The sequence below is a fragment of the Nansenia antarctica genome (genome assembly GCF_963989245.1).
Source record: "Nansenia antarctica genome assembly, chromosome: 16".
Lineage (NCBI taxonomy): Eukaryota > Metazoa > Chordata > Actinopteri > Argentiniformes > Microstomatidae > Nansenia > Nansenia antarctica.
In genome coordinates this window covers 3,852,950-3,865,266 of record NC_137686.1, presented here as the reverse complement: position 1 = coordinate 3,865,266, position 12,317 = coordinate 3,852,950, and positions in this window count along the sequence as shown.

The following is a 12,317-nucleotide window of genomic DNA, read 5'->3' as shown; positions in this document are numbered from 1 at the left end:
ATAGTCCATTGAAAACGAACCAACCCCGCTCTGACCAGTAAGTTTGTTTAGTGCGCTTGGTTGTTGTAGTATATTGCTATGTTTAGCATAGATCTGGGATTGATTGCTATTGCCTCCGTAGCATTACATCTTGACAATGTTATCATCGATCGACTAGTGTGGGCTAGTTGTCGTTGGGATGCTGAATAAAGATGCTCGTTGAACGTTGCTCCAGAGACCAGAGTTATTATTATTATAAAGTGTAAGTAATTAAGAATATTAATAATTAAGTGTATCTTGTAAGTTAGAGAACAACAAGACACAACAGTAACAGATGCTAGGCTAGCTGCCATCTGTGTAGTGACGCGCACGCTGCGCGCCGCCTCGCCGCACTCACTTATCTTCACGTACGCATGCGCACGAATAACATTGTAGACAAAATCTGTTAATGGTTAAATCATGTAGTTTGTAAACCCTTTATTGATTCAGCTGTCGGTTGACAACGACATGTGGGTTTCCTTCAACTCACATCAGATCTGTTTTGTTGTGAATGACGTCAGGGCGCAGTTTAGGACGCTCACCAACGCACCGCTGGTTTGGGGGTGCGCTCGTAAAGTCGCTCTGAGAGCACTGGAGGGCACGCTGGGTTCAACGTCGTAGAGCGACCGAGTCATCTGATTGGACGAGAGGCGTTCCATGAGTGCTGATCAGATTTCCAGAGCGAGTTTACGGACGCACCCTCGATGGTCTCGGGATGATGACGTGTAGAGACGTCTAGAGACATGGCTCTCACTCTGAAGGCGCCTGGGAGACGGTATTGAGATCCAGGACCACCTCACTCACTGCAGATGTCTATGAGATATTTCTCCAGGCTTTTTTCAGGTAGGATGATCATTGGTTTGGTGGCCGTTAGTCTTTGAAATGTGCCAGTAGTAGTGTGTATGCACGGTGTGGACCAGGGTTTAGGACTTGTTTTGACTGTGTAGTCAATTTATTTAGTTGGTTATGAATCAAAGAATCAATTCTGAGTTTAAGACGATTTATTTAAAGTACAAAAATGTTGAGCTGGATTCTGGAGAGAGAGAGAGAGAGAGAGAGAGAGAGAGAGAGAGAGAGAGAGAGAGAGAGAGAGAGAGAGAGAGAGAGAGAGAGAGAGAGAGAGAGAGAGAGAGAGAGAGAGAGAGAGAGAGAGAGAGAGAGAGAGAGAGAGAGAGAGAGAGAGAGAGAGAGAGAGAGAGAGAGAGAGAGAGAGAGAGAGAGAGAGAGAGAGAGAGAGAGAGAGAGAGAGAGAGAGAGAGAGAGAGAGAGAGAGAGAGAGAGAGAGAGAGAGAGAGAGAGAGAGAGAGAGAGAGAGAGCTGCGTGGTCCAGATAAGAGAGAGAGAGGGGGCTCGGGCCCACTCCCTTATTTATAAACAATAGTATGCAAATACAGTCACAAACAATGGCCTATCACCTTCACTGTATAGATGCTTGAGGTGTGAAAAGGAGGAGACCCCAATATGATGTCACCTGGCCTGCGAGTCATTCCAGGTTACAGTTCAGGTCAGATTCACAGGAAGTCATCCTAAAATGCCCATATAAGGACAGCACTTCCTGAGGCAAAAACATATGGCCCTTGAGACAAAGGTTCGTAAAACCCCCTTGTCAGTAGAACAGGCCCATACCATATACCATGCATGTGTGTGTGTTAGTAAAAATATACTACAACTGTCACCTGAACTGCTTTGAATGATCTGGAGCATTGCTGTCTAGTGAGTCCTCATCTGGTCCACTCACACCTAGTCAACTTGTATTAGTGGAGCCTACCTAACCTCATCTGGTCCACTCACACCTAGTCAGCTTGTATTAGTGGAGCCTACCTAACCTGGGATACTTATGAGCTCTGGAGAACAATATGGAGACATTGATTATTTTTACAGGTTGGGGGTTGTCCTGATGTTTTAATGCAGCTTTTAATTTAATGTGGCCTGTCTGTTTTAAACTTTTCCAGGACCACCAGGTGAGGTTTTTGATTAGACATATCATGTGGAACTTGCTGACTGCAATAAGCAGTAGCTAATCAAATGATTAACTCCCCAATTTAACATGATCAAGGTTGGTCAGGGGCAAAGATCACATGTCACATGCATAGCATTACTTACGCTGTCTGTCAAATCTGAAATGGCATTCAAGGCAACGTGTTCTAATTTCTTAAAATAGGGCCTAACTTAAACCCATGCTTGCAGCAAGCTCACATGCCCCTCGTTTTCTATAACACGACACACAAGCCTCTGTGGTATTTGTGAAGTGGAGCCCTGTTGTGCCAGTGACACTGTGAATGTATGCTATTGTTAGAGCCTTCATTTCACTAAAACAAGATTATCTTGTGGGGCTGGGTTGCCAGGGCTTGACATACATTTCTTTCAGGTACTTGTCCTCCGCACTAGTGAATTTACTTGTCCAAGTGTGTGTGTGTGTGTGTGTGTGTGTGTGTGTGTGTGTGTGTGTGTGTGTGTGTGTGTGTGGCATGCATATGTTATTAATCTGTGATCTCTGAAAACATAGGTTGTATAAAAAGAGCTGATGCATAATAAACCTTATGATAATAGTTGAAGTGCCTCTTGCTAAGATGTTTCTGACGATCAATAATACCACAGCGATGGTTTATCAAGTGTAGGCTATTTATAGCACAAGTCTTGTGTTGAATGGTTGGGTCATCTGTTTGTCATTTTCATTCATTCGGTAGTTAATGAAAACTCCCGTAGTGTTATGATATTATATTTTTCTATACAGTTCTTTGTACTAATGAGCACTTATCAGCACCGGCTGCTTGTTAGGAATGTGGAAGTCTCTGTGGCCTTGGAGATTTGAGCCTAGGAGCAGAGGTCACTCCCCTAGAAGCATCAAAGAACACACGCCTGGGGCGTTTAGGTGGTGTAGTGGGTTAAGCGTCGACCACGTAAGCGCAGGGTTCCCGGTTCGATTCCGGCCGCGGACATGTCCTGCATGTCATCCCTCCTCTCTCTCTCACCCATCCTTCCTGTCTAAATCTCTACTGTATCTGTCAATAAAATAATAAATATGAGTGGGACTGCCCCACTCAGAAAAAAATAAACGTAGAAAAAAAAGAACACACGCCTCTGCAACAGACAACAACCACTGTATAGTTTTAATACATCTTGACCTGGTCACGAGTAGTGTTGTTCCGATACCGATACTAGTATCGGCATGGCCACCGATACGCACAAAAATGCTGGTATCGGTATCGGCGAGTACTAACAAATAACACCTGATACCAAACTTGTGATGCGCGTTTTGCACAGGCTGCATTCGTAATTCGCTCTTAGAACGCTGGAGCGCACAGTGGTATCAACGTCATAAAGGGACCAAGCAATTTGATTGGACAAGAGGCATTCCTTGAGTGGTGATCAGATTTCCAGAGCGAATTTACGAACGCACCCACAGCGTCCCGCAACTCGGTGAATGAATTGTCTCCGGTGACGGTGACGGTGTGAAGACACGAGAAACATTCAATTTTTAAAGTTGAGCAAAGTAAATAGGATTTTACAAGTCCCGTTAACTAGTATATCATCACCTGTGATCGGCAAGCATGGCCCCTAAGGATTATGTGGCAGAGAAAGGTACGTTTTGTTTTACCGGCGTTACTCATACAGACAGTGTGTGGTTGAGTTGCTGCTACTGTTCAATGAACAGAACATGCAAAGCGACAGGCACTGCTGGGGATGAAGAGCTATGTAATGTTATACGCGTAACTAATAACTAGCTATCGTTCTTGACTTTTGATTTCAACAATGGTGCCACGTTTGCCCACTTTTCACCAGGGTAACTAATTCTGTTGGCCAATGCATGGTAGCTAAAAAACCAACCCCGTTTCATGAAGCACACACCGGACTGTCAAAGTTATAAAAACCAGTGTCTAGAACTTTTTTTTTTTTTTTTTTATACTTTATTGCAGGACTTTACATTACATTTCACAAGTTCATTTCACACACTTTACAAGTTCTTCACTTGTTTAAGTTCATCCTGCATCATTTTTGTTTGTTTTTTTATTTTTTATAGAGAGAACAAGAAATAAAGAAAATAAAGAATAGAGACTAGAGAGAAAATATAAATTAAAAAAAAGAGAGAAATTATAGGGATAGAAATAGAAAAGTAAGAGACAGAGGGAGGGGGGTGGGAGGGGTGGGATCGGGGAGGGTTGGGGGGGGGGGGCTTCCTTCCTACTCATTCATTCGGTCCATTTACTCCAGTTCATAGTGAATTGCTCTTCACGGCCTCCCACTTTGCAAGTAATTCTTTCCATTTCTTTTATGTCTTCAACAGTTTTTTTCCAATTATTAACGGATGGTGGGTTTAAGTCCAACCATTTACGTGTGATTTGCTTTAAAGCCGCGATACGTAGTATGGTGTACAAATATTTATCTCCCTCTCTGTATATATCTAATGGAATAAGACCGAGTATAATATTGACTAGGATAGGATTTTGTAAGGTAAATGTATTTTTTATTTTTACTTGAACTGCCTCCCAAAACCTTTTCAATTTAGGGCATGTATAGAAAATGTGTGTGTGATTGGCTTCTCGTTCCGTACATTTCCTCCAGCATTCTGCATTGCCTGTTGGCCTATATTTTGACAACATTTTCGGTGTTAGGAAGATCTTCATATTTATTTTCCAAGCAAATTCTTTCCAGAATTTTGATTGTGTTGTCTTAAATATTCTTTTGCATGCTTCTTTCCAATCGTCATCCGTAATTGTTATTGCTAATTCGTTTTCCCATTTTTCTTTAGTGTTATCTTCTTGTATCTTGATTTCTTGCATGATTTTGTAAATTTTTGAGATTTTTGTCTTTTAACTGTTTCTATTTTTGATCAGATATTCCATTAGTATATGTGATCTTTGTTCCTGTCTCCTCTGCTGTGTTATAAGGTAGCTTCTAATTTGTAAGTACTTAAAAAAATGGCTATTACTTAGTATATTAAATTGATTAACTAAGGTTTCAAATGAGTCTATCATGTCATTTGTAACCATCTGTGAGTACACCTGTAGTCCCTTCCTAGCCCATTCTTCTAATATTTTGTCTGTTTTATTAGGTAAAAAGTCTGGGTCACTGGCTATCTCTCTCAAATAAATACATTTGTCATCACATTTATACATTTTACGAATAGTTTTCCAATTTTTGAGGATATTTTCTATGCATCTGTTATTTCCACTATGTTTTTGAATATCCTTTAGACTCAGAAAAGGTAGTGTTCCTATTGCAGGGCTCTACAGTGCGACCATTTCACTCGCATTTGCGACTAAAAATACATCTGTGCGACTAGAGAAATAAATTCACGAGCACACGTGCGAGTACAGATATTTGTAAAAAAAATAAATAAAATAAATAAATAAAAAAAATCTAAAAATAAATCTGCGCGAACCGTGTGGCCACATTTTAAGCCGTCAGCCAGCCCGCTACGACCACGGGAAGTCATGTTAAAAGTGAAGTTACTTCTGTTAAACTGGCGCTAAGCTAACATCGCTAATCGCTAACTCCCTTTTGGGCCTTAAAGAGACAAGCGCCCTTTTCTCATCTCAAGCTTCATTAGCTTCATTAGCTCACCACATCTACAGATTTGGTCCCACACACTCCAGATTTGAACCCAAGGTTACAACCAGGGTTAACTACCCAGGGTAGAAAGTAGAAAGCTCTCAGACCTTCAGAACCCATTGAAAGTAGTGGAGGTACTCCAGAAGTCCAAATGCATCTCTAATCCTAGGAAACCCTAGGAAGCAAGTTGCCTAATGGCATGAAAATGCAACATGTTGTACTTGAGTGTGGCAGAGAGGAGGGACCCCCGGGGATGGTGGTGTGCTAACAGCTAGCCGCCGCAGAGGCACCGTGCTGGGCTGGCCACCTCCACATGTCACCACCCCGGGCAGCATGGGGCTGGGGACTGGTCATCTGGATGTGGGGTAGTTTAATACCCCTAGATGTGGAGTTGTCTGGCCACCGTGTGTGACTGATGTAGCCTGACCCAGCAGCAGGGAGGTGGGCAGCATGGAGACAGACCTCTGCATGGCCTGGCTGGGCTGCTAGCTGACAGACCTAGCCCTAAAGCCTGGCTGGGCTGCTAGCTGCTAGCTGACAGGCATGACATGGATGAATGAATGAACATGCTGCTAACCAGGAGAACTTGACACAGCTAGTTACCATAATACAATGCCATCAACTCTGCGTCTAGTAGGGCTGTAGGCATGGGCCAATGTGTGATTTTGGTGCAAAAATTGCAAAATCACTAATAAAAATGTGTTATAATTACATTTTTCACTGTGCTCCTAAATTTCTTTGTGTGCCCCTAACATTTTTCATTTAGGAGCACATGTGCTCCTAGTGAAAAAGGTTAGCGTAGAGCCCTGTATTGATATTGATATTGCTTGTTTTTCTATGTCTTTCCATTTGGTTTGAACCGAGTTATTCATCCATTTCATTATTGTATCTATTTGAGTTGCATGGACTTGAGTGTCTAGAACTTTTAAGTCTACTTGCGTTTAGCTAGAAACTTTGCTAGGAGTCTCCGACTAGAAGGTTTAAACCCTAGCAGCATTCTTTGCTTGTCAGGCTTCAAAACTACCCGGATGGAATAACTCGGAAGAAGTCCGGGCGTGTCAAACCTAGTCGAATATGGAAGTGATTTCACAAATTCATTGAACTGCACTTTGACAAATCGTGTGCCTTCACATATATTAGTACCTGGCCACATTCTTCTTTTGATGGGCGACACCGCTTTCACTCCCCAGTCCCACAGGCCGGCCCTGCTGTTATGATTAGTTACAGAACCAAATGGTACCTTGATTGAGTTGGTTAATAGATTTTTGTTGATACTTTTCACGATACCAAACACCCGATGCCAGACTAAGTGTTAGCAATAATTTTACATCGAGGTGAGTATGCGGCTCAAAAAACATGTTTTTTTGTTTTGTTTTTTCAAACGCCGTGGTATCGGATCGGTACTCGGTATCGGCAAGTACTGCACGGTCAGGTATCGGTATCGGTATCGGGATCAAAAAATGGTATCGGAACAACACTAGTCACGAGCACAGAGAATGGGTCTGCCGTGACTCATAGTTGGCCAATCAGCATTCTAGGAGCCATCTAGGTACGGGGTGTGCCCAAGCCCAAAGGAGAATGATGTAGGCTATGCAATTGTAACTGAGATAATGGCACTCACTCTGGGGAAACTATCCTGCTGATGCTGTCTCTGATTGAGTCCAGCGCTGCATCCTCTGTAACTCTGCCTGTGATCTTCAATAAACAACCACGTGTGCAATAGAGAACATCTCCTCCAGTCTTCTTTGAGCTGCTCAACAAAAGAACCGGGGGGTCTAACAGTAGTCCCAATCAATCTCCTCTCCACTTACATTACGTCTTCATCCAAGATATGGCATGCATGCATTATTTATTTGTGTACCGTAACGTTTGCTATTCTCTTGTTCAAAGAATAAAACTGGAACATGATGTATCACATGTTTGTTACAATATCAGATCATCGCTGTTTCAGCCAAATCTGGCGCTGTGTAGCCTAGCCCTCAATTATATTTAACCATTTCCTGGGTCTACCAGCACGTGCATGCCCAGTGTACTTGAATGATCCTGTAATACAGGATTCCATGTGGCCAGAGATTCTTTTGAGTGACGGTGTGAAAACGCTTGTGTGGCTAGAGATCAGACCGGCTCCGAAATTGTGTTTCATCGTCGTGTCGCCTGGGAGTCAGTCACACACCTAGGCTACTTGTATTCACATTGCAAGAAAGGAACCGTAAGGCCAGGCTATGTGGCTGGGGGCTCTGATTTGGAAATGGAAAAGGAGCCGTTCAGTTGTTTGTGTTTTAACCAGTCAAGAGGTCTGGGAGAGGAGGAGAATGCCTGTCACTTGCAGCCTGTCACTTGCAGCTGTGGAAGCCTCCGTGCATCAGGGAGACGGGACAGAGAGGTCGGCTCAAGCTGCATTGTCGAGGTCTCATGAGAACATGTCGATACAATAGCGTGATCAGGATACCGGGCTTAATCTCCCATTTAGCTTTTTGTATTGCAATGTAGTGTAACGTGTTTTAGCTACATGAAAGATGATTTTCTTAGTACCACTGCTGATTATATCTTAATTGATTGATGTAGAAAAAAAAATGTAAAGACAAGAGTCTTTATGAGGAATAAACTCTGAACTAGTTGAATCAAATGTTGTGTAGACAGGAACAGAATTCCCTACTGTAATAATCTGCTGATATTACGGTATAACTAGAGGTTAGAGAGGCAGGTAGTCTAGAGGTTAGAGAGGCAGGTAGCCTAGAGGTTAGAAAGGCAGGTAGTCTAGAGGTTAGAGAGGCAGGTAGCCTAGAGGTTAGAAAGGCAGGTAGTCTAGAGGTTAGAGAGGCAGGTAGCCTAGAGGTTAGAAAGGCAGGTAGTCTAGAGGTTAGAGAGGCAGGTAGCCTAGAGGTTAGAAAGGCAGGTAGTCTAGAAGTTAGAGAGGCAGGTAGCCTAGAGGTTAGAGAGGCAGGTAGTCTAGAGGTTAGAGAGGCAGGTAGTCTAGAGGTTAGAGAGGCAGGTAGCCTAGAGGTCAGAGAGGCAGGTAGCCTAGAGGTCAGAGAGGCAGGTAGCCTAGAGGTCAGAGAGACAGGTAGGCATCATATCTAAGGTGCCTACCACTGCCGTTGTGCCCTTGAGCAAGGCACTTAAGCCCAAATCGCTCCAGGGGTCCTGACTCTGGCTGACCCTGTGCCTAGAGCAAAAAAAATACAAAAATATTTAATCTAATTTAATCTAATTCAGACAACCATTAACAGCCTTCAAATGTTCTTGTGTTGGCCACACACACACACACACACACACACACACACACACACACACACACACACACACATCCTATTGATGCTTTTTTATAGGAATATAGATCAAAACCATCTCTGGGACATCCCCCTCTACTTGTACTTAACATTAATATTAGGCTAACGTTGTTTGGGCTGTTGTTGGAGTACACACATGTAGCCTGTATTGTACCAGACAGATAAAAGTAGCCTAAATAATAATAATAATAATACATTAGACTTATATAGCGCTTTTCTAGACACTCAAAGACGCTTTACAAACTGAAAAGATTGAGTAGTAATAATAAAAAGAAACAAAAAATAAATAAAAGAAAGTATAGGGGTCTAATTAATTTTAGATTACTATATAAATCTAAGTGTGTTTGTAGGACAATCTACTCTGGATACTGCAATTACACCTAGATTTCGGGCGGAGAAGCGGCGAACAAGCAACACCAGCGTCCTCTCTCAACCGGCATTTTTTGAAAAGCTCAAATTTGTATCAAGGTTTTATGAAAGTCCTTGGTTATCATTTTTAGATGACTAAATCTAAATCTAAGTGTCTTTGTAGGACAATCTACTCTGGATACTGCAGTTACACCTAGATTTCGGGCGGAGAAGCGGCAAACAAGCAACGCCAGCGTCCTCTCTCAACCGGCATTTGATTCTGTAGGCTAGGCTACATGTTTGATCATTACCATGGTCCTGACTCCTGCCACTGGATGTGGGCTAGTTTTATTGCACAAGATAGCTAGTAGCTAGTAGCTATCTAAGCTAAGATAAAGGAAAGGGATTAAACGTTTGTACAACGAAATGCATATATGCTCTAGAAGGGGCATCTAGGCAACGGGTCACAGCCGTCGAAGGCGACCCCCGGAGCAATTAGGGGTTCAGCGCCTTGCTCAGGGACACTTCGACACGAGGCCCGCCTGTGATTCGAACCGCTGCCAGCTGCCGGCTTTGCGATCATTAGACACCGGCTCTACCGGCTGAGCCACAGCCGCCCCTATAATGGGTAGGTGTCAATGGCATGGCCTAGAAACAACCCCCTTGATGGTCCAAGACGCCTGTGAAGACAGGGTTGGATAGTCGGCTAAGATGGTTACCAAGGAAGATGGTTGTCCTTCCACCATGGCCTCAGGCTAGGTGGAGTTTTCATTGTCATCTTGCTAACCTATCACGTCCTCTCAGATGTAATAATAATAATAATAATTATTATTATTATTATTATACATCATAATAATAATTATAATAATAATACTACTACTAATAACAATACTACTACTACTAATAATAATAATAATAGGCCTAATTATAATAATAGATTTTATTTAAAAGCGCCTTTCTCAAACTCAAGGACACTGTACAGGACAAAAAGAGAAGCAGGACAATAAACAAGAAAAAACTAAAAACAAAAACAGAATAGAGATGCACAAGATCAAATCGTATTTAAAAGGAAAAAAAAGAAGAAGAAAAAAAGTCAGACTGTACAGTATGGGGCGGCTGTGGCTCAGGAGGTAGAGCCGGCGTCTGATGATCGCAAGGTTTTCCGTTCGGCGGTTCGGCTGGCCACATGTCGAGGTGTCCTTGGGCAAGACACCGAACCCCAAATTGCTCCCAATGAGCGGCCCGGCGCCTTGCACGGTAGATTGCTGCCATGGGTGTGTGAATGTGTGTGTGAATGAGAGGCCGTTGTAATTAGCGCTTTGGAATAAGGCTCTATATACTGTATGTGCACTCCTTTTGTACACACAAGTGCCGAGAAGCACCTGCATATGAGTGATCAGAAGGCAGCACTGGAGCAGTATTTCAGGCCACTTCTGTTTGCGCATGCCCCCCCCCCCCCCCCCCCACGCAGCACACACACACACACACACACACACACACACACCCTCCTACATATAATAGGTGTCATTCACTCACTAATCCTGCCCTCCCACATTTGGCTAGCTCAGCGGCCTCCCTCAAACACACTCTGCTGAGCGAAGGTAAGTAGAGAGACGGCCAACATGGCTCAGTATCGTCAGGAAGAAAAGGTTCTGAAACCAAGTAACGTATGACGACCATTAGCCTTGTAGAGACTGTATGTACGTACTGTGTAACAGGGCTCCACTCACAGGACTAGGTTTAATGCTCAGAGGCTATAACTAGCCATTGAGCCGTCGAGCATCGTAGCTAGCTACCGGGTGGAATCGAGTGTCGTCGAGGGACATTGGCGGTCCTGTTGTGTCGCCTGACGCTCAATTATTTTCGTACCCTTTCGCTAGCTTCTTATCCTTCTTTTTGATGTTGTTGTCTAGAAATGTGTATCAAATATGACAAGCGGAGATGTGGATGTGTTGTCATGGAAACCAAATCTTAGACAGCCTAATTAGTTGTGGTGAAAGCTGAATCTAAGTGGCTGCAGTACGTGACCTTACAGTCGGTTTGGCCTCCTCACGCTCTTCTGACTGGTAATCACAGGGCAATCGTCGGCCTCTCCAATTAGGCTCTTGGCTTATTCCCTGATAGGGACTGCTAACCACTCTCTGTGTTGATTGCTTCAACCAGTCTTTATTGGAACATGTTTGAACTGGCAAATGTGCGTGTACCAGCATCTCCCCCCCTCCCCTCTGGAGAATTAATCTGAAAAGGTCAGTGGAATGTTTTGGGTCTAGTGGTGAGGAGAGATGCACGACTACTGTGGTCTTAGTGCCACACACAGATCTAGCCACGGTACCTCCTTTGGCTAATAGCATGTTAACTATCATTACTATATTCTATCCCGAATATGTAACTTAATTGAGTGCGTTAACAGACTCGGCTGGGTCAGCAGAATTATGTTCAAGAGGCCAGAAATGTGTGTTTAGGCTAAAGCTGCCATGAAATTGAAAGGATAATACACATTTTTTTCTGCCCTTGGGCAATGTTTTTGCTCCATTGTGCACATTTACAGAACCATGTTTCTACCAGTTGTGCCATGTGCTCTTGTGTAACATGACTCATACCTTCCTGTGTGTATGTTACCACACCCAGTTCACTGCTGGATCTCACTATGTGACACTCTCTCTCTCCTCTTCTCCTCTCCTTTCCTCTCATCCAGTCTCTATCTCTCCTCCTCTCCTCTCCTCTCCTCTCATCCAGTCTCTATCTCTCCTCCTCTCCTCTCCTCTCCTCTCCTCTCCTCTCATCCAGTCTCTATCTCTCCTCCTCTCCTCTCCTCTCCTCTCATCCAGTCTCTATCTCTCCTCCTCTCCTCTCCTCTCAGTCAGTCTCTCTCTCTCCTCCTCTCCTCTCATCCAGTGTCTCTCTCTCCTCCTCTCCTCCAGTGTCTCTCTCTCTCCTCTCATCCGGTGTCTCTCTCTCCTCCTCCTCTCCTCTCATCCAGTGTCTCTCTCTCCTCTCCTCTCCTCCAGTGTCTCTCTCCTCCTCCTCTCCTCTCCTCCAGTGTCTCTCTCTCTCCTCTCATCCAGTGTCTCTCTCTCTCCTCCTCTCCTCCAGTGTCTCTCTCTCTCC